The 23,663-nt window shown below is 41.4% G+C and overlaps 1 pseudogene; it reads right to left on the bottom strand.

Moving 5' to 3' along the window:
- Window positions 1-10,771: 10,771 nt before the first annotated feature.
- Window positions 10,772-14,826, bottom strand: LOC100968907 (ATP-binding cassette sub-family B member 10, mitochondrial-like; annotated as a pseudogene).
- Between the last annotated feature and the right edge of the window lie 8,837 nt (window positions 14,827-23,663).

Genomic DNA, 23,663 nt, shown 5'->3' with positions numbered 1-23,663 from the left:
ATTCAAAGCAAATAATCAATCTTTAATTTATATTTATCCCAATTTGATTCAAAGTGACGGTCCAAAAGTAAAATGATCAATTATAACTATAATCAATCACAAATAATGCTATATGAGTTTGAAATGTTAATCTAAGTTGCTTTTTCCAGGTATGCATTTTAAAATTAAACTCTTCTCAGTAAGATCAAGGCTATCCTTCATGGATTTATGATGTTTGATAATCACCACGTTGTACTGATTTGCTGTCTCACTTCACTGTTTGATATCAACATATGAAAGTAAAAATGCTATTTAGGGGATAACTATTATCTGAGCACTAATAAATTAAATGCTATTTTAAGCCAACAACAAAATTGTTTAGGGTACAATTTTTATTTAACCAACTGTCCATTATAAACATTATAAAATTCTGAAAGATCCTAGAATCTTATATAGCTTTTTTGTATTTTTTCAAATGTAATTGACACCAGCATGAATTAAATTTCATATTTAAAAAGCTTCTGACTACATTACAACATACTTTAAAATTACTTGCAAGATATGATAATTCTAAGATTACCCACATATCATGCAAATGAAACACCCAGGTACTTCCTACCAACACATGATACGATAAAATCCAGAAGAACTTCTGAATTAGAGTGTAGTAGTTGCCTAGGGCCATCATACCTAATTATGACACACTTGGTGGGTTAAGAGGACAGAAATATATTCTCTCATAGTTCTGAAGCCTGGACCTCTGAAATCAAGATGTTGGCGGGGCCACACTCCCCCTGAAGACCCTAGGGAAGAATTCTCCCTCGCTTCTTCCTGGCTTCCAGTGGCTCCTGGCAATCCTTGGCCTTCTTTGATTTATGACTGCATAACTCCAATTTCTGTCTCCATCTTCACATGACCTTGTGTGTGTCTTTTCCTGTATGTTATAAGGACATTTACCCTGGATTTAGGGCCCACCTTCATCCAGGATGACCTCAGCTCAATCACTGGGTTAATTATATCTGCAAAGACTCTACTTCCAAATAAAATCACATTCTAAGGTTCCTAATGGACATAAATTTTGGAGGTACGGTATTTAAATCACTACACAGAACATGTAAAGACAAAAATCTGGAAGCTACCTGAATGAAAATGGATATTCCCTTGAAGTTCGACAAAATCATATTCTATTTTTCCATGAGAAACATTTTATTACTCTAAAACAATATTCATATTTCACAAGTACACCTCTTAAATTATAGCTTGCACTTAAGAAAAATAATTAGCTTTGGAAATTATCAGTACATGATATCTAGTATTTCCTATATTTTTAAGAACTTCTACCTCCTAGCAAAAATAAACAATGCAATGGATAATTTCTGTGTTCTAAATTCACACACACAAACAGGAAAGGGACTTTAAAAATGATTTGTTCTTTTTTAAAGCAGAAGCCCAACCACCTGCTCTGAATCTAAAAGTTTCCTGAAAGCAATGAAGGGCTAGTTTATTATGAAGGTGTTGATACCTGATTCTGTGGAGACTCACACAGAAACAAAGAATAAATTTTAATCACAATGCTAATGTGGTAGTAAGGTTGTGACAATATTCAAATATGACTAATTTCATTGAATTAACTACACTCGGGCTTAGCTTAGTTGTCCAAATTACAAATAGCTCAAACTAAATAATTCAACTCTTCTGTTTTCTATTTATTTTTTGTTGATGCTTAAGAGTAAAAAGATATTTCAACTGAATTTTTTTTTTTTTTTTTTTAGCAATCAGTTCTCTTGTTTTATCACCATAAGACTGTAAACGGCCGTAACAGGTCACTGAATCTAGCACTGCCTTCAACAAGAAATGCACCTAGAGCAGGAATATAGTACTTGGCACTCATCTCTAGGCCTATAACCTAACAGATTTTTTTTTTTTTGTCTGTCTTTGGTGAAAGTAATGTAAATTTAGAGCTGGAAAGGACCTTAGAGGTCATCTAGTCCCACCCAAGCATCTTTGAAAACAAAATAAAGAAGTATGTTGGCCTGATGCGGTGGCTCACGCCGTAATCCCAGCACTTTGGGAGGCCAAGGCGGGCAGATCACAAGGTCAGGAGATCGAGACCATCCTGGCTAACATGGTGAAACCCCGTCTCTACTAAAAATACAAAAAATTAGCCGGACATGGTGGCAGGTGCCTGTAGTCCCAGCTACTCGGGAGGCTGAGGCCGGAGAATGGAGTGAACCCAGGAGGCAGAGCTTGCAGTGAGCCGAGATCGTGCCACTGCACTCCAGTCTGGGCAACAGAGCGAGACTCTGTCTTAAAAAAAAAAAAAGAAGCATGTTTATTTCATCATTTTGTACTTATACACTGTGTATTTCCAGAAAAGCCCCTGAGACAGCTTAGAATGAAAGGCACAGACACTATAAAACAAGGGCAAAATGACAGAATAATGAAGAGAAAGAGGTGACAATTACACGGGACAACCTAGGGAAGGAAACACTACCCTTCAGCCTAAAATTTAGTCCTAAGCCCCTTGTTCTTAAAGGCCAGAAGGAAAACCAGATTTCAAATAGGTATCATTAGTTAATAAAATAGTATCTGGATATATCAGCAGCTATTTTTTGGTAACTCTAAACTCAAGCAAAATATATGTCTTTAAGCAACAGACAATGGACAATATAATAAAAATAATCTTCCATAGCAATTTCCAAACTTTTAAAGATGTAAGAACAAATGATCTTTTCTTACAGGATGCTTAGTTGAAAGCTGCCCGCATGGTGGTATTTTAAATTACATGATGTTAAATTCCCTGCATGATGGTATTTTATTGGGACCTGGTTATATGACTTGGTGAAGAATGTAACCTTTGAGAACTTAGAAGAGTGAATGGTTAATATTTCTCTGAATTTTTTTGTTTTTAATTGATATTTTATTTTATCCCTCATAGACAATATATGTCTGGGAAATACACTGAAGTATAGTAAAAAAGAATCTCAGGGTTAAAGTGTTGAGGTAAAAGAGAAAGCAGAGGTTGTGTCTGAAGAACCGTGTGGTCGCACTGCACCACACAGCAAACAGAAATATGGGTGAGCACAGGCTGGGCGCGGTGGCTCATGCCTGTAATCCCAGCACTTTGGGAGGCCGAGGCGGGCGGATCACGAGGTCAGGAGATCGAGACCATCCTGGCTAACACGGTGAAACCCCGTCTCTACTAAAAATACAAAAAATTAGCCGGGCCTGGTGGTGGGCGCCTATAGTCCCAGCTACTTGGGAGGCTGAGGCAGGAGAATGGCGTGAACTCGGGAGGCAGAGCTCGCAGTGAGCCGAGATCGGGCCACACCACTCCAGCCTGGAAGACAGTGAGACTCCGTCTGAAAAAAAAAAAAAAAAGAAGTTTACCCTGTGCAGGCACTATAACTACGAGTCCCTCCCATCTGAGCCTTGCCTTCCAGACAACCCCACCAATACATAAGACAGAAAAAAAGCACCTTGCACCTTCCAGACTGACTTGTTTGCCAGCCGACTAGCACTGAGTCACCCTAGTTAATGATATGAGAGAGGAAGAATCACTCAGATGAATCCTGCTGGAATTTCTCACCTATAGGATCCATGAGATACAATGAAGTGGTCGTTGTTTTACCTTATTAAATCTGGGGTAGTTTCTTTTTTCTTTTCTTTTTTTTTTTTTTTTTTTTTTTTTTTTTGAGACGGAGTCTCGCTCTGTGGCCCAAGCTGGAGTGCAGTGGCGCAATCTCGGCTCACAGCAAGCTCCGCCTCCCGGGTTCACACCATTCTCCTGCCTCAGCCTCCCGAGTAGCTGGGACTTAAGGCGCCCACCACAGGCCAGGCTAACTTTTGTATTTTTAGTAGAGACGGGGTTTCACCGTGTTAGGCAGGATAGTCTCGATCTCCTGAACTCATGATCCGCCCTTCTCAGCCTCCCAAAGTGCTCGGATTACAGGCGTGAGCCACGGCGCCCAGGCCATTTGGGTTAGTTTCTTAAGCAGCAATAGTAACTGTAACACTGACTCACTTCTACTGCCACCAATCACTATCCACCTTTCCTGATTTACTTCTTCCTATGTACCATCTTTTAAAAAACAAATAATTAGGCCGGGCTAAGTGGCTCACGCCTGTAATCCCAGCACTTTGGGAGGCCGAGGCGGGTGGATCACGAGGTCAGCAGATCGAGACCATCCTGGCTAACACAGTGAAACCCCGTCTCTACTAAAGATACAAAAAATTAGCTGGGCGCGGTGGCGGGGACACCATCCGGCTGCACGGGAGGCTGAGGCAGGAGAATGGCGTGAACCCTGGAGGCGGAGTTTGCAGTGAGCAGAAATCGCGCCACTGCACTCCAGCCTGGGGAAAAAAGCAAGACTCCGTCTCAAAAAAAAAAAAAGAGGAACTTCTTAAAGATGCGGTTGTCTTTCTTATGCTTCCTTTAGCTCTTTTTTTACCTCTCCACTGATACAGATTTTTATACCAAATAGCTGGCATTAGCTAAACCAATGTCTAGGAGAACTGATCCTCACGAAGGAAAATCATAATTTATTATTTTTTTAATTCATGGCATTTATTTGTACAAGAAATATATTTCTATTTAAGAAAAAGTAGAAAACAAAGGAGAACAGAAACAACTTTTTTTTTTTTTTTTTTGAGACAGAATCTCGCTCTGTCGCCCAGGCTGGAGTGCAGTGGCACGATCTCAGCTCACTGCAAGCTCTGCCTCCCGGGTTCACGCCGTTCTCCTGCCTCAGCCTCCAGAGTAGCTGGGACTACAGGCGCCCGCCACCACGTCCGGCTAATTTTTTTGTATTTTTAGTAGAGACGTGGTTTCACTGTGTTAGCCAGGATGGTCTTGATCTCCTGACCTCGTGATCCACCCGCCTCGGCCTCCCAAAGTGCTGGGATTACAGGCGTGAGCCACAGCGCCCGGCCGAAAAAACTTTTTAAAATTTGTTTAGGGATCTCCCATATTTGCCAAAGTAATCCCACAAAAACAATTAACATTTGACTTTGAAAATTAAGACAAAAAATACAATGATGAATATTTTCTTGTAAAAGCAAAGACAGTAAAAATATTGATTTAAAATAAGCCTGAGAAAAAGCATGATTTCCTTGAGCTTACCTAAGTAAACTTATTTACAAGTGAATGTATCAATAATTAGCAAAAGTAAAAGTCATTATGAAATCCTCCAAATCTTTCAAAGTAAAGTACTATCTTACATTCAAGCATTGAGTTTGCCCATAAAAATATTTAAGCTCAACCTTTTCCTCAATCTCCAAAACTCTGGCGTGTAACTACACAAACACTTCACTAGGGGACAGAATCTCCTTTTATCATTCATTCTACCAAACGTCAACTTCATAAGAATTAGAATCAAGTGTAATAAGAATGAACTATATAGAATCATTGATATAAATTTATAGGTGTTCAGACATAACCTTTAGACATATTTGTCAGTGTACATGTAAACAATACTCAATAACTTCTTTAATAGAGTTCTCCAGAGAAACAGAACCAATTGGATGTGGGTATATAACTCAGTTATATATTTCATCAGCTTCCTTTTTATGTAATAGAAACTAACTATAGCTAATGATGAATTTTTTTCATTCATTCATCATTAAAAGGGGAGAGAGAAATCCAGGCTGGGTTTGTGCCATTTTTATTCCCTCACAGTTCTCTTCTTGCTGCATGATTCTTCCTTTCAGATATTAACCAGAAGGAATGGTTAGCCTGACTATAGCTCTAGAGGAGCAACACAGGCTCTGGATAATGAGGATGCACGGGCTTTAATCAGTCCTAGCAGGAGGTCTTGGCTTAGACAACTATGTAGTTGATGGTATCCCTATAGGAAAAATATATATATATATGTTTTTGTGGTAGCAGGACAGAGTCAGTTTCAGACATTTGTTCAACAACTGTTGGTGTTCAACATATATTAGTATTTTGCACTAGGTACTATGTACTAAAAGTATAGTAAGGAATAAAAATAGGGAAATACACAAAAACAAAATAAAGAAACAGAGAAAATTCCTATTACCCTTTAGGAAAAGCAACATAAAATAAAGTAACAGAATCTAGAAATAGAGAATAACAAGATAGAAGCCTACTATATACCACCATTATCAACCTGTCAAAATAAACATTGTCAGTAATGAGACAAACTGAAATCATGTACCACCTGATAGGATGCAATGAAAAAAACGCAGCATCAATTCTGTGATATTCTTGCCAAAATGCATTGCCTGACTCTAGTCACAAGGAAACCTCAGAAAACCTAAAGGGAGCCATTCAAAAAAGAAGGAAGGGAAAAGGAAAAAGTAAGGGAAAGAGGAAAGGAGAAGGAAGGGGAGGGGGAAGGGAAGGGGAGAGGGAAGAGAAAAAGGAAGGGGAAAGCGAAGGAGAAAGGAAAGGAGAAAAGGAAGGAGAAGCAAAGCAAAGGAAAGAAAGAAGAAAATATGGGCCAGAAATCTTGGTTAAGTTAGGTCTAAAGATCTATTCTTGATACAAGGACATTAAAAAGACATGACAATGAAAGGCAATGCATGATTCTGAACTTGATCCTTTTGCTATGAAACATTATTGGGACTATTGGCGAATTTTTTTTTTTTTTTTTTTTTTTTTTTTTTTTTGAGACGGGGTCTCGGTCTGTCGCCCAGCCTGGAGTGCAGTGGCGCGGTCTGGGCTCACTGCAAGCCTCGCCTCCTGGGTTCATGCCATTCTCCTGCCTCAGCCTCCCGAGTAGCTGGGACTACAGGCACCCACCACCACGCCCGGCTAATTTTTTCCTTTTTTTTTTTTTTTTTTTGTATTTTTAGTAGAGACGGGGTTTCACCGTGTTAGCCAGGATGGTCTTGATGGCCTGACCTCGTGACCCATCCGCCTCGGCCTCCCAAAGTGCTGGGATTACAGGCGTGAGCCACCGTGCCCGGCTGACTATTGGTGAAATTTTAATGCGGACTTGATAATTAGATGTCGCAATATATTAATATTAATTTTCTGGTTTTGTTCGTTGTACTGTGCATGTATTGCGTTTGGGGGGGCACATATATTACTGTAATAGATTTGTAATATATAGAATTATATATATGTATATACATATATAGACACAATTGTGTTTGTAGAAAATATATATGAAAGCAAGGTTTTTCAACTTTGGCACTATCGCTTCTGACATTTGGGCCACATAATTCTTTGTTGGGGGCATTTCCTGTGAATTGCAGGATGTTCAGCGACTTGGTTTGCCTTTAATAACTAAATGACAGTAGCATCCTCCTCACACCTTTCCCCAGGCTAACAACTAAAAATATCTTGAGATATTATCAGATGTTTCCTGGAGGGCAAAACTCCCCCTGGTTGAGAATCAGTCTACTAAAGTATTTGGAGATGACAGAGCATCAGGTTCGTTTCTATATATTATTAAAGTATCTTTCAAAGTTGAAGGTAAAATTAAGACATTTTCGGAAAAATTAAATGGGCCACTTTGTCACCAGCAAATCTGTACTACAAAACATGCTAGCAGAAGTTTTTTGGCCTGAAGGGAAATAACATCGAATCTAAACTCCAGATTAGAGGAAATGAAAAGCATAGAAATGGTAAGTATATGAGTAACAGGAAATACTTTTTTTTAATCTGTCGATTTTGTTGAAGGGAAACTGACTATTTAAATTTAAAAAGATATCATTTTATTGTGGGGTTTATGATGTGGATAGAAAAACTTATACTAAAAAAAATCACAAAAGACAGAGGGGGAATAAAGGAAATGTTACCGTCATCAGTTTTTGTTGTTGTTGTTTTGGGTTTTTTTAATACACTTTATTTTTAGGGCAGTTGTAAGTTCACAGCAAAATTGAAAGAAAGATACAAAGATTTCTCATACATCATTGTGTCCACACAGGCACAGCCTGACCCCTTGCTGTCATTCTCCTCTGGAGTGGCACATTACTTACCGCTGATGAACCTGCACTGGCACATCCTTATCACCAAGGTCCATAGTTATATTAGGGTCCACGCTTGCTGTCATACATTCTATGAGTTTAGGCAAATTCATATACCAGTATAGTATCATGCAGAATCGTTTTCTGCCCTGAAAGTCTTCTGTGCATATGAATAGGATAGGTGGAGCACAGATCACTTTTTAGGAAAATGTTGCCTTGTTTTGATTTGACAAAGTAGGCAACACTATCAACCACTGGAGAGAATGTAAAAATAGAACAGATGTCATCAGTTTTTTACATTATATATGAAGTTGTAAAAAATTACCTCTAAGTAAAATTTAGATTAGTTAAGTATAAATTGATTATTGTAATACAAATAACTCAATACAAAAAAGCGTTGCAACTAACTCATCTATGCAATTTAAAATGAATACTTAAAATACAATTAAACAAAAATACGAGAAGAGAAACAAGAGATTGTACAGTTTTTAAAAGTGGCAACACATTTCATTTAACATATTTATGAACTAAATTATTCAATTACAAGGTAGAGACTGTCATATCAGACAAAAGAACGAGACCCAACTAATGTTGTCTACCAGAAACATATATTAAACATAAAGACACAGATAGATGAAAAGTAAACCTACAAGAAAAGATAAACCATATACACAGCAAGCATTAGAAGCTTGTGTGGCTATATTAGCAAAATGCAATGTAGACTGGAAAAGAGGGTGCATTATAAGAGAAAATGGGGGCATTTCATAATTATGAAATAACCAATTCATCAGAGGACAATAATATTGCTTATATTATTGTCCTCTGATGAATTGGTTATTATATTATTGTCCTAATATGACATATATGTCCATAATTATGAAATGCCCCCATTTCATAATTATGAAAGGGACACCAACTTAATAATAAAGCCTCATAATTCATGAAGAAAAAAGCAGAATTGAAGGGAGAAATGGATAAATGACAATAATAATTAAAGATTTTAACATCCCTCTGTTCATCACTGATTGAACAGTAAGACAAACCATTCGTATGGCTATAGAACATTTCAACTTCATTATAAATCACCTTGATCTTATTGACATTTATAAAAACTACACTTCAAATGCTGAATATACATTGTTTTCTTGTGTATTGAAAGCATCACCAACATAGGCCAAATGCTGAATCAAAGAGTAAGTTTAAATGAATTTAAGTTTTAGATTTTATAGAATATATTCTCTGATCACAATAAAATTTAATTTGAAATCGATGACATAAGAGATTCCTAGGAAACCCCCAAATAGTTGTAAATAACAGGAAACACTATTTAACTAACTCATAGTTCATAAAAGAAATCAAAAGATAATTTAGAAAAAATATAAAATAAGGAAAACAGTATATTAAATAAACATCTGCACCTAGATGTTTATTGCAGCACTATTCACAATAGACAAGATATGGAATCAACCTAAGGGTCCAGCAACAGATGATGGTTAAAGAAAATGTGGTATATAGGCCAGGCACGGTGGCTCACGCCTGCAATCCCAGCACTTTGGAAGGCCAAGATGGGTGGATCACTGGAGGTCAGGAGTTCAAGACTAGCCTGGCCAACATGGTGAAACCCCATCTCTACTACAAATATAAAAATTAGCTGGGCATGGTGGCACGTCCCCAGCTACTCGGGAGGCTGAGGTGGAAGAATCACTTGAATCCGGGAGGCAGAGGTGACAGCCAGCCAAGATCACACCATTGCACTCCAGAGCAAGACTCCATCTCAAGAAGGGAAAGGAAGGGGAGGGGAGGGGAGAGGAGGGGAAGGGAGGGGACAGGAGGGGAAAAGGAATAGATACACAATGAAGTACTATTCGGCCATAAAAGCAACATGCATAGAAATGGAGTGTATTATGTGAGTGAAATGAGCCAAGAAGAGAAAGTTAAACATTACAGCTTCTCACTCATATGTGGAAGCTAAAATATTTTGATCTTATAGAAGTTAAAACAGAGGATGCTAGAGGCTGGAAAGTATAAGAGGAAGGGAGGGATAGGGAGGGATTTGTTAAAAGATTCAAAATTAAAGCTAGATAGGAGGAATAAGTTCTAATGCTCTATACCATTATGGTATGACAATAGTTAACAATAATATATAGCTTCAAATAGTTAGCAAAGGATATTGAATGTTCCCAAAACAAAGAAATGACAAATGTTTGCAATGATGGATATGCTAATTACCATCACCTCATCAGGGTAATTAAATATATACACTATGAGTATTGAAACATCACTATGTACCCATAAATATGCACAATTATTATGTGCCAATTAAAAAAATAAAACAAAATTATGATAATAAAAGCTTCATATTTGTGGTGTAGAGTTAAATTGAGAGGGTAATTTATTACTTTAAATTCTTGTATTGGAAAAATATGTAGGTTTAAAAGTCAATGAAAAAATAAAAAACAAATAAAACGTAATTTGAAAAAATAAAATAACAGGTAATGAAAGAAATAAATGAAATTGAAAGTAAATAAATTCACAAAGTGAAAAGTTCCTTTGAAAAAATCAGTAAAGTTGTTACATACTAGTAAGACTAAGAAAAAAGGACTGATAAAAGAAGAAATATCATTACAGAACCCCTATATTTAAATGATAATAACTATTATGAACAATTCCATACTCACGAATTTGGCAGCTTAAAGTTCTTTAAAGAGACAAATTACCAAAGCTTATTTAAGAGCAAATTCATAATGTGAATTTTTCTGTATCTATATGTATCCATATATTCTAGGTTTTCTAATTTCTGGCCTATGGTTGCTCATAGTAGCCTCTAATGATCCTTACAATTTCAACAAAGAGATTCAGAAGAAATTGAAAAATTTATTGAAGCAAATAAAAACGGCAACACAACATACCAAAACCTATGGGATACAGCAAAAAGCAGTAGTAAGAGGGAAATTTATACCTATAATTTCCAAGATCAAAAAAGTGAAAAACCTCAAATAAATAACCTGATGACACATCTTTAAGGTCACTATAAATTTTAATCTATGATATAAAATATTACCTACAGATATAATTGAACATCAGGTATCAGAAAATAAAACATAACAATGAAATGCAATTTTGTAAATACTTCTATGGTACAAGCATGATTTTCCTCAGATTCAACCTTGTAATTGTGTTTTGTTTGCTTTCTGAAAATCACACTTTATAAAGAACACAAGTAGAGCTTGTTAAAATGATTGTCACAGATGTACTGTTTACTAAGTCAAAAAATACTACATTCATTCGCTCATATCAATTTTATTCATTAATTATGAAGAAGAAAATATAATATTCCATGCTTGTCATGAAATAGCGGTTTCTTCTTCCAGTCTAATCAGGGAACTAATAAATGCTTAGTTCATGGCAAAACTTCCATTTGATTTACATTGACTTAATTACCTCTTAGGGTCTAGCCTCATCAATGGAGAAAAAGCACTTTTTCTTGAGGCAACAGCACATTAACAGCACTGAATACAAAATATGGCAAATTCAATGGCTGTCAGCATTGCTTTAGGAATTTCGAGACTATAAAAAAACTATAACCATGAATAAAAGAAAAGGGCTTATTAATATCTTCTTTTTGGGAGAGTGATATATTCTGAAGGTTTCTTGTTAATCTGTTGAATAGCAAGGACTTCCAAACTTAAGTGTCTTAAGGCTGAAAATTAGTTACATTCCTCAGATTAATGAAATTCCAAAAGTATTATAAGATTTAGTATGTCTTGAAATTATAAATTTGTAACAGATATTTTTCAAAATACATGCCTTCAAACAACTTAAATGCAAAAATCATTCATTCTTAATAATACCTAGCAGTTCATCCCTTGCTTCCCAGAAGTACTCATACAAACGTGAATTTAAAAAATAGATTTTTCTGTTCAAAAAATAAAGCTTCTGCCCTTTTAAAAACTTGTCAGGCTTTCATTTGCCAAAATGTTGAAAACTGCACATATTCAAACACAGTTCCCGTAGGAACACATATTCCTCAGCTCTCACACCTTTGAAGACACAGGAGACGGGCAATATAAATGTTCCCTTCTTTCCAGCTGATGTTAAATAGTTAGGTTTGCTTCATGAGATTATCGGAATAAAGGGTTAAATTTTCATTTTCCATTACTCTATCTAGTAAAATTAGACTTAAAGTAGGTAGAATACTATCAGAAGAATTACACAGTGATTGGCAAACTGGCCTAAAATAATCAGGCTTTTTATTTATACTTCCCTTTTTAAAGTTGTCATTTGACAACAGCTTCCATCTTTAACAGCAGGCAAAAGAAAATGAGGTGCCATGCTATATTAGTTAAAATATTCCACAATGAAAGAAAATACAAAACCTGAAAATAACTTCAGTGCTATAGACATTTAAAAAGTTACAATGGTTAAAACTCTGAATAAAAAGATCTTGAGAACAGGTACATTTCAAAGCAATATTTTACACGCTTTGGAAAAAATAGCTATTTTTCAAATAACTTGATATATGGTTTACATATTTCATGCAGTCTGTGAGGTTTTTTTTTCTACAATACTGTTTTGCATTAAAGTCTCTCATGTTGTTTACCAGTAATTGTTTCCTTAGGCTGAAATAAAACTTTGCTTGTTCATTAGTTTTCTGTATATCCCATTTGGTTTTGAAAGCAGCTCTTCATGTTTTCCATATTCAGTAATTTTTCCTTGGTCAAGAACAGCAACCATATTAGCATTCTTAATGGTGGAGAGATGATGGGCAATAACTAACGCTGTTCTTCCATCCATCAGTGGATCTAGAGCTTCTTGAACAAGGTACTCATTTTCAGCCTCCAGCGCACTGGTTGCTTCATCTAGGAGAAGAATTTTGGGATTCTTCAGCAGAGCACGGGCAATTGCAATCCGCTGTTTCTGCCCACCTGAGAGGAGAACACCCTTTTCTCCAACCACAGTGTTGAACCCTTGGGGGAACTTCCGGATCAAGACCACTGCATTGGCCACTTCAGCCACTCTCTGGACTTGCTCAGCGGTCACAGAGGAAGGCCATCAGCACCATAAGCAATGTTCTCAGTGATAGAGCAAGAAAACAAAACGGGTTCCTGTCTCACTGTCCCAATCTTGGATCTCAGCCACACTGGGTTTAGCTGACGGATGTCATGGCCATCAAGACTGATAGTTCCAGAAGCACGGTCCTACAACCTCAGCAGGAGCGAAAGCACTGTTGATTGGCCAGAACCACCTGGGCCAACCAGTGCCGTGACAGATCCTGACGGAATGGAAAGGCTGAAATCCTGAAATATGGGCGCCTCTGGGCAAGCGGGATCGGCAAAATGCACGTTCTTAAACTCCAAAGCACCCTGGAAGCTTTTCTCATTTAAGATAACCCTTCCCCCTCCTTAAAAGGCAGATTGGGCCCTCTCTCCAGGAGCTCCCAGAGGCGCCCCCCGGCACCCAGTCCTTTCATCAGCTCCGAGTAGAAAGAGCTCAGACCTCCAATGCTTATTCCAACCCCGAAAGCATACATAGGAAGGAAGAGAGTTCACCCATGGTCATGTGGGCACTGCCCATCAGCAGCCCCCCTTTGTACAGGACAGAAAGCACAATCAGGTTGCTGGACAGCCTAGTTCTCCAAAGAAGCCAGCCTGAGCGAATGCCTCTTTCCTTGCTGACTACATCACATGGTCCACTTTGCTGGCCTATTTTTCTATTTCAGTCATTTCTTTCCCAAAAGCTCGAACAGTTCTTAACATTTCCAATACGTTCCTCCTGAGTGGCTTGTGCCAGCGAATCCTGGGTGACTTTGGTCAGTTTCCGTAGATATCGTCCATAAATTACATCAATGTTTGACACTAGAGGCACCACACTCACAACAAAGGTGGCCCAATTAGGTGAGACACAAAACCTCATCCTGATGCCTACAGAAGCCCGGGCCCCGGCCCTGAGCCCATCTGAGAGGTTTTCAGTCACTGAGCGCCCCAGGAGTGTGCAGTGTCCGATGAGAAGCGGTTAATCAATTCCCCTGTGCCAGCCTTGTCAAAGAAAGCAACCTCCTGCCCCAGAATGGAGGAGAATAACGAAGTTCTCAGCCTCTTCACAACGCGCTGACCTGAAGTTTGCATGAGGTAGACACGAATGGCATTGGCGGCAGCACCACACAGAAACACGCCACTGAGGCCAAGGCAGAGGCGGGTCAGGTTGTCGCTGTAGTCCACAGTGGGGTTGGTATAGATGGCATCGATCATCTTCCCCAGGAAGAAAGGGGCAGACATGGAGGTAACACCGGACATCGGAGAAATCCAACCGCAGCTGCCAGCCTCCAGCGCTCAGGGTACACCAGCCCCAGGAGCTTCCCGGCCTCCGAGAGTCCCGGCGCCGTAGGTCGTAGCCGCTGGTCGTCCCGGGAAGGCGCCGCCCGCCCGCGCCGCCAGGCCTCGTCCCCTGCCCAGGCAGTGGCGGTGGGACCGCCCGGGAACCCGGCGCGCGGGAGCCGAGGAGCGCCCGGCCGGCAGGAGCCCCGCACCTGCAGCTGCCGGGCCCAAGCCCACAGAGCCCCGGGAGCCGTCCGAGGCCCGCGTGGCCCCCCGAGCCGCCCAGACCCCCGCCCCGGCAGCAGCTCCTCCAGCGGCGCGCGGCTCCAACGCCCCAGAGCAGCGCCGGCCCCGCGCCCCATGGCCGCGCCAGGCTCGGGGCAGTGAACGGCGATATGGACTGGGAGGCGCGGCTGGCCCGGGCCCGCACGCAGGCTACCGGCAGGAGCCGCCCTGGCTCTGCGGGGCCCGTGGCGCCGATACATCTTAAAGAACTAGAAAAGCAAGAATAAACCAGACCCAAAATAAGTATAGAAGAAAGGAAAGAATAAAGATAAGAGCAAAAATTAGTGAAATTGAAATGAAAAAATACAAAATATGAACAAAACGAAAAGTTCGTTTTTTAAAAAAGATAAACCAAACCAGTAACCTTTAGCCACACTAAAACAAACAAAAAAACCCTAAATAAATAAAATCAAGATGAAAATGGGGACATTTTCATTGATACTGTAGAAATTCTAAGGATCATTAGAGGCTAGTATGAGCAACTATAGACCAATAAATTAGAAAATCTAGAATAAATGAATACTTTCCTAGATACATACAACCTAGCAAGAATGAACCACAAAGAAATCCAAAACCTGAAAAGACCAATAAGTAGTGAGACGGAAACAATTTTCCCAGGAAAAGCCGGGTGCAGTGGCTCACGCGTGTAATCCCAGCACTTTGGGAAGCCGAGGCGGGCGGATCACGAGGTCAGGAGATGGAGACCATCCTGGCTAACACGGTCAAACCCCGTCTGTACTAAAAAAAATACAAAAAAAAAAAAAAAAATTAGCCGGGCATGGTGGCGGGTGCCTCTAGTCCCAGCTACTCAGGAGGCTGAGGTAGGAGAATGGCGTGAACCTGAGGGGCGGAGCCTGCAGTGAGTCGAGATCAGGCCACTGCACTCCAGCCTGGGCGACAGAGCAAGACTCCCTCTCAAAAAATAAAAAAAGTTTCCCGGGAAAGAAAAGCCCAAGACCCGACGGCTTTACTCCTGAATTTTACCAAATATTTTTAAAAGTAGCACAAAATGCAGCAGCAGGATTCTCCTGCCCCAGCCTCCTAAGTAGCTGGGGCTACAGGTATGCACCACCACGCCTGACTAATTTAAAACTGTTTTTGTAGAGACAAGATCTCACTATGTTGCCCAGGCTGGTCTCAAACTCCTAGGTAAAATGATCCTCCCACCTCTGCCTCCCAAAGTGTTAAAATTGCAGGCGTAAGCCATTGCCCCTGCCTGAAGAAATTATATGTATATATATTTATATATTTTATATATATATATGGTTTTGTTTTTTTTTTTTGAGACAGATTCCCGCTGTGTCACCCAGGCTGGAGTGCAGTGGCACGATATTGGCTCACTGCACCCTCTGCCTCCAGGTTCAAGTGATTCTCATGCCTCAGCCTCCCGAGTAGCTGGGATTACAGGCATATGCCACTACACCCGGCTGATTTTTGTATTTTTAGCAGAGACATGGTTTCACCATGTTGGTTAGGCTGGTCTTGAACTCCTGACCTCAAGTGATCCACCCACCTCAGCCCCCCAAAGTGCCGGGATTACAGGTGTGAACAACCATGCCTGGCCAAAAATAATTTTTTAAAAAAGATTTTGTTCTGATTCTGATGGGAAATGGACTCTTTTCTAAAGTTACTAGCAGTTCTTTAACTGGTTAGCTCTATGTTAGGCATAGGTATTACTTTTTAGGGTGGCAGGTATGTGAAAAAAGAGGGGAGGTGGACAAAACCAAGACAGCAGAAGTAACTATCTGAGGGATTTCAAAACCTTTGACTGACACTCACTTCCTGGGACAGTCTTGATTTTGCTACTCTTTCCTCATCTGTTTCTTTTCAAGGCTTGCTCCCTACACACTTACCCTAGTTCTAACCCTTCCTGCTGATGGGCACCCCATTCACAAGGCAACAGATACCAGATGTGAGGAATGGAAAGAAAAACATTCTTACTTGATTGTTCTTAGGAGTTATACAGTCAGGCTCTTGGTTGGAGGGCTCTGATGTGAAAGCTTGGCTTCAAATCCACTGCAAAAGTAGTATGATTGAAGTGGTGAACTGGAGATGGGGTGGGGGTGGCCTACCACGAGGACTAATTTGTTCTTGACGTGTTTTTGTTTTTTTATTTTTTTAGACAAAGTCTCACTCTGTCGCCCAGGCTGGAGTGCAGTAGCGCAATCTTGGCTCACTCCAAGTTCCGCCTCCAAGGTTCATGCCATTCTCCTGCCTCAGCCTCCTGAGTAACTGGGACTACAGGCACCTGCCACCACACCTGGCTAATTGTTTGTATTTTTAGTAGAGACGGGGTTTCACACTGTTAGCCAGGATGGTCTCGATCCGCTAACCTCATGATCCACCCGCCTGGCCTCCCAAAGTGCTGGGATTACAGGTGTGAGCCACTGTGCGTGGCCTGTTCTTTATCTAATGGTTTGCAAGGGTGGAAATATCTCTGGGGAAATGTGATGGATTCTCCTAGGAAACTGACTTCACCAAATAATTCTTTTGAAACTGTTCAGAAACGAGACAAATGACATGAATCTATTTACAAAGAGAATTACCTCTGTGTGACCCAAGAGGCATTCCCATAGTGATACACTTGGACATTTGTTCAGGGGGCAAGCGCTCACGCCGAGTGATTTTCTTTTTTCTTTTCTTTTCTTTTTTTTTTTTTGTTTGTTTGTTTTTAAGACTGAGTCTCGCTCTGTCGCCCAGGCTGGAGTGCAGTGGTTCGATCTCAGCTCACTGCAAGGTCCCCCTCCCGGGTTCACACCATTCTCCTGCCTCAGCCTCCCCGGTGGCTGGGACTACAGGCGCCCACAACCATTCCCGGCTAATTTTTTGTATTTTTTTTTTTTTTTTTAGTAGAGACGGGTTTGACCGTGTTAGCCAGGATGGCCTCGATCTCCTGACCTCGTGATTTTCAAAGCTGTTCGAGGACATTTATCAGGCTTTTAACTCTAGGTACTCTTTCCCACAGTGTGAAGGCCAAGAGAAGGGATCCTGGGCTCTCTTCCCTGGCCCCAGGATGGGAATTCAGGGGGAAAAGGTCACCTATTCTCCTATTCTTATCCCACAAAAGAAAACTTATGCATCAGTTGTCAAGCTAAGGAGCTTCAGAGTCCACAAATAGGGAAATTGCTAAGAGCTTATCAGTAGTGTCCACTACCCATCCCCACCTGGGGTCACATGGAGAATGATGGTGGGGGCGACGATCTTGTCCTACTTCAGGTGAAAAGCAGGGGTGTGGGGGGGTTTCATTGTGAAGGGCTCCTTTGTTAAAATTCCTTCCAATTCCAGGAAAAACATGCACTCGAAAGCCATTATCTCTTTTACTTCTTACTAGGGAACTTCCAGGAAAGAGACGGGGGTGGGCAACCTCCAATTGCTTTTCTTGTTGCAGAATATTTCACATGCCAGGATTTTCCTTCTTGTCCTCTGGACTGTTGATACACCCAACATCTTAATATGCTTTCAATCACAAGTTAAAGACATCCAGAGCCAAATTGCTTGAGCCTAGGAGTTCCAGACCGGCCTGGACAACATGGTGAAACCCAGTCATATTTTTTTTTTTTTTTAGGGGGAAATTTGCTCTTGCTGTCCAGGCTGGAGTGCAGTGGCGAGGTCTCAGCTTGCCAGACCTCCGTCTCCGGGGTTTGGGTGGTTCTCCTGCCAAAGCCTCCCGAGTGGCTGGGATTGCAGTGTGAGCCACCATGCCCGACTAATTCCCTAACTGTGCAACTACAAGGTCACTAAACAAATAAACTCAAGTCACAAAACGTATTTTTCCTTAAATAGTAAAAAATAATATAATGCATGTTTCAATTAAATAACTATCTTTGTTTCTCGCTTCTATAATATGCTTCTCCCTGCACAGATCTCCCCCTTCGCCCCACATAATGCTTGAAAGGTAACTCTTGGTTCAGTACTCAATCCTTTAAATGTTAATCCGACTGGGCCGGTGCACCTAAATAATTAACAAATGTCCTCCTAAACCCCATGAGTCTATCTAATTCCTTAAAAATCCCTCTACAGGACTGCAGGTGTGAGCCACCACACCCCGCCCAATTTATTAATCAGAGAGGAATAGATCGGCCTAGCGTGGTGGCTCACGCTTGTGATCCAGGGACTTTGGATGATGGAGCACTGGGGATCACTTGAGCCTAGGAGATCCAGACTGGCCTGGGCAACATGGTGGAACTCGGTCTCTCTCTCTTTTTTTTGTTTTTTGGAGGCAGAGTTTCGCTCTAGTTGCCCAGGCTGGAGTGCAGTGGTGCAGTCTCGGCTCCCTGCCACCTCCATCTCTTGGGTTTGGGTGGTTCTCCTGCCTCAGCCTCCCTAGTGGCTGAGATTGCAGGTGTGAGCCACCATGCCTGGCTAATTTTCTTTTCTTTTTTTTTTTTTTGGGACACACAGGGTTTCTCCCTGTTGGTCAGGCTGGTCTCAAACTCAGGACCTCAGGTTATCTGCCTGCCTTGGCTTCCGGGGATGCTGGGATTGCAGGCGTGAGCCAGCGCGCAAGGCCCAATTGATTAATCAGAAAAGAATAGATCAGCCTGGCGTGGTGGTTCACGCTTGTGATCCCAGGACGTCGGACGGCCGAGCGCTGGGGGTCACTTGAGCCTAGGAGTTCCACACTGGCTTGGGCAACATGGTGAAACCCGATCTCTCTTTTTTTTGGCGGGGGGGGGGCGGGTACAGGCAGGGTTTCTCCATATTCATCAGGCTGGTCTCAAACTCCCGACCTCAGGTTATCTGCCCGCCTCCTCGGCCTCTGGGGATGTTGGGATTGCAGGCGTGAGCCAGCACGCCCGGTCCAGTTTATTAATCATAAAGGACTAGATCGGCCTGGCATGGTGGCTCACGCTTATGATCCCAGGAATTTGGACGGCAAGCGCGGCGGATCGCTTGAGCCTAGGAGTTCCAGACCTGCCTGGGCAACATGGTGAAACCTGGTCACTTTTTGTTTGTTTTGAGGCAAAGATTCGCTCTTGTTGCCCAGGCTGGAGTGCAGTGGTGAGGTCTTGGCTCAACGGGCCTCCGCCTCCCGGGTTTGGGTGGTTCTCCTGCCACAGCCTCCCGAGTGGCTGGGATTGCACGCATGAGCCACCATGCCCAGCTCATTTTGTTTTTTGTTTGTTTTTGTTTTTATTGTTGGAGATGGGGTTTCTCCATGTTCATAAGGCTGGTCTCAAACTTCCCACCTCAGGTTATCCGCCCGCTTCGGCGTCCGGAGGTGCTGGGATTGCAAGCGTGAGCCAGCGCGCAAGGCCTAATCTATAAATCAGAAAGGAATAGGGCCGGGGATCCCTTGAGCCTAGGAATTCCAGACAGGCCGGGGCAACACGGTGAAACCCGGTCTCTTTTTTTTTTTTTTTTTTTTTTTTTGAGTCAGTTTCACTCTTGTTGCCCGGTTGGAGTGCAGTGGCGCGGTCTCAGCTCCCCGCGGCCTCCGCTTCCCGGATTTGGGTGGTTCTCCTGCCTCAGCTTACCAAGTGGCTGAGATTGCAGGCATGAGCCACCATGCCCGGCTAATTGGTTTTTTTTTGGTATAGACGGGGTTTCTCCCTTCGTCAGGGTAGTCTCAAACTCCTGACCTCAGATTACCCGTCTGCTTTGGCCTCCCGGGGTGGTGGGATTGCAGGCGTAAGCCACCATGCCCAGCTTATTTTTTTTTTTCTTTTTTGGTAGAGATGGGGTTTCTCCATGTTGGTCAGGCTGGCCTCAATCTGACCTCAGGTTATCCGCCCGCCTCAGCCTCCCGGGGTGCTGGGATCGCAGGTGTGAACCACCGCAACCGGCCCAATTTTTAATCAGACAGGAATAGATCGGCCTGGTGTCATGGCTCACGCTTGTGATCCCAGGATTTTGGACGGCTGAGTGTGGCAAATCGCTTGAGCCTAGGAGATCCAGACCCGCTTGGACAACATGGTGAAACCTGTTTTTGTTTTTTTTGTTTTTTTTTTTTGAGGCGGAGTTTCCCTCTTATTGCCCAGGCTGCAGTGCAGTGGCGTGGTCTCGGCTCGCCGGGCCTCCGCCTCCCGGGTTTGGGTGATTCTCCTGCTTCAGCCTCCTGAGTGGCTAGGATCAAGGGCGTGAGCCACCAAGCCTGGCTACTTTTTTATTTATTTATTTATTTATTTAGGTTGAGTTGGGGTTTCTCCATGTTGCTCGGGCTGGTCTCCTGCTCCTCACCTGGGGTGATCCGCCGGCCTCGGCCTTCCGGGGTGCTGCGATTGCAGGCCTGAGTCACCGCGCCTGGCCCGAAACCCAGTCCCTTAACTGAAAAACAAAACAAAAACCACAAAGATTAGCCAGACCTGGTGGGCCCCCCTGGGTAGTCCCAGCTACTCTGAAGGCTGATGTAGGAGGATTGCTTGAGCCCGGGGTGGAGGTGGCAGTGAGCCATGATGGCGCTGCTGCAGTCCAGACTGGGTGACAGAGCAGGACTGTGTCTCAGGAAAAGGGAAAGGAAAAAAAGAATAATAAAGGAAAAGAAGTATATAAAATTGCTAAATCCAGGAACAGCTTCACAGTATATTGAGAGAAATAGAGGCAAAGGTTAGCAGACACCAATGTTCACTTAGTGGAACTGCAGGTGTCCCCAGACAGGAGGCTGCTACTTTTCCAAAAGAAATCTATTATTGACAAAAAAAAAGTTAGTTACAATATACAAATAGCTAAACTTTATATAGCCACGACCCTCTTGCAGCACTGCTCTAAGCCTTTTCTTGCTCTGAAATAGCTACTATTGTTACCTCCGTTGTAGAGAAAACAGATACCAGAGGTTGTTGTGGAAGGACCACGGAAACTGACTATGAAATTGACTTGTAAGTTTAGGACTTAAAGGTTCTTCCTGCTCTGCTCCTTGCATTGCCACATTTTAGTTAACATACCTCTTAAAATACTGGTCCTTTCTATATTTGGAGGGATTCCTCTTGCAGTTTGAAGTTTTTCTTACACTAAGCATCTGGTCAGAAGATCAGCTCCATTTTATGTCAGTTTAAGTTTAGACATTGTTCAGTAAGGAATGTAAATATGAGCAAACAGTTATCTGATTGAAATAGATAAACTAGAAAAAAAATCACCTATGAGAAAGTCAAGAAAATGTCAACTCTGGATTTGTGGCTATTTTCAGAATATTAATTTTTTGATATTTAATGGCATTGTGAATATATTTATTTTTAAGAATTCCTTGTCTTCCACAGATACATATAAGGTAATTAAAAAATGACAGGATGTATAGGTTTTACTTCAAAATAATTCAGAGGAAGAAGGAATGTATATAAATGAAGTGGGAATATAAATGAAACAAAACTGGCTGTGGCCAGGTGTGGTGGCTCACGCCTGTAGTCTCAGCACTTTGGGAGACCGAGGCAGGTGGATCACCTGAGGTCAGGAGTTCAAGACCAGCCTGGCCAACGTGGTGAAACACCATCTCTACTAAAAATACAACAATTAGCCGGATGTGGTGCCGGGTGCCTGTAATCCCAGCTACTCGGGAAGCTGAGGCAGAAGAATCGCTTGAACTTGGGAGGTGGAAGTTGCAGTGAGCCAAGATCATGCCACTGCACTCCAGCCTGGGCAACCACAGCAAAATCCCACCTTTAAAAACAAACAAACGAACAAAAAAACAAAAAAAAAACTGTCCATACCATGAATGAAAAATTGTTGATGATGTGTATATGTAGGGCAATTGTATCATTTATTATATATAATATATATTATATTATTTTTCTCAACTTTTTTTTACGTCTGAAACTTTCTCTTGAACACATGGACACGTCCCTTGATAACTGGGGCTGCTTCCCCATTATTCTCTCAGTAGCCCTTCTGATTTTCACTTCGTCTTCATTCTTAGAGATTCTGGATTTCTTTTTTTTTGGCAAGGTCAAGTATGTCTTTGCAAGGATTATCCAGCATGTCTACCTACTCAACCATATTATCAGAAACAGAAAAAGTGTCCAGATTCTTGTCTTGTCCTGTTCCGATTTTTTAAATTCCAAGAACAGTCACCTTCTACCAGACACTCTGATGTTGGAAGACAAAGCATATTTTGTAAGTGGCATGATTTCTGGGCTCCAATTTAGAACAGAGTCACAGCTTTCAACAATCCAAAAATAGCTTACTGTGACTCACCATATTTAGAAAGATGGAGATTATTTAAAAAAGAAAACCTTAATTTATTATGTGACCTCTAAGTATCTCGCCTGAAAATTGTAAAGATAGGAAGGTAAATCAAAAGATACAGAGACTGTAATCATGCACTTAATAAAGCGCTAAATCAAAATATATTTGGCATATGTGAAAGAGTTTAATTTTATCCCATTTTCTACTGGCACTATAGGTATTTGTAAGTATATATAAAACTACAGTGTTACATATAAACTACCAAAAAAGAACTTAAGAAACGAGACTCATCTAGCAACTTTATTTAAAAGTTTATCTTCAGGGAATAATTAAGGATGGCCGTACAAAAGGATTTAGCCATGACACGAGAATGTTCTTCCTGGCAAATCAATGGAAATTATTAAATGTGCAAAATGGAACTGTTGGAATAAATTCTAATGCCTTCATATGATCGTATATTTAACCTTTTAAAATGATATTGAAGAGTTGCATACATTGACTTAAACACACATTCGTAACACATCACTGAATAGGAGAAATACGGGCCAGCAAAGAACATAGAGTTGGTCCAATTTCTACAAAAAAAGGAAGACTAATATCATGACAGCAGGGAAGGGGGACTATGTCAACGTATGTGTGTATATATATGTATGCATAGCAAGTATGAACTTGAAAGGATATATATCAAATTGTTTACACAGATTACCTCAGAGAGGTAAATAACTGGCCTTTGGTGTTCTGTGTTCCACAGATTCTGAATTTTCTTTTTTTATTTAAATAGAGATGGGATCTTAGCCAGGAGCAGTGGCTCACACCTGTAATCCCAGCACTTTGGGAGGCTGAGGAGGGCGGATTGCTTAAGGCCAGGAGTTCAAGACCAATCTGGCCAACACGGCAAAACTCTGTCTCTACTAAAAATCCAAAAATTAGCCAGGCACAGTGGCTTATGCCTATAACCCTAGGTACTCGGGAGGCTGAGGCATAAGAATTGCTTGAACCAGGAGGCGGAGGTTGCAGTGAGCAGAGATTGCA

This window comes from Pan paniscus, chromosome 16, assembly GCF_029289425.2.
Source record: "Pan paniscus chromosome 16, NHGRI_mPanPan1-v2.0_pri, whole genome shotgun sequence".
Lineage (NCBI taxonomy): Eukaryota > Metazoa > Chordata > Mammalia > Primates > Hominidae > Pan > Pan paniscus.
This window is presented reverse-complemented; position numbering and strand designations above follow the sequence as displayed.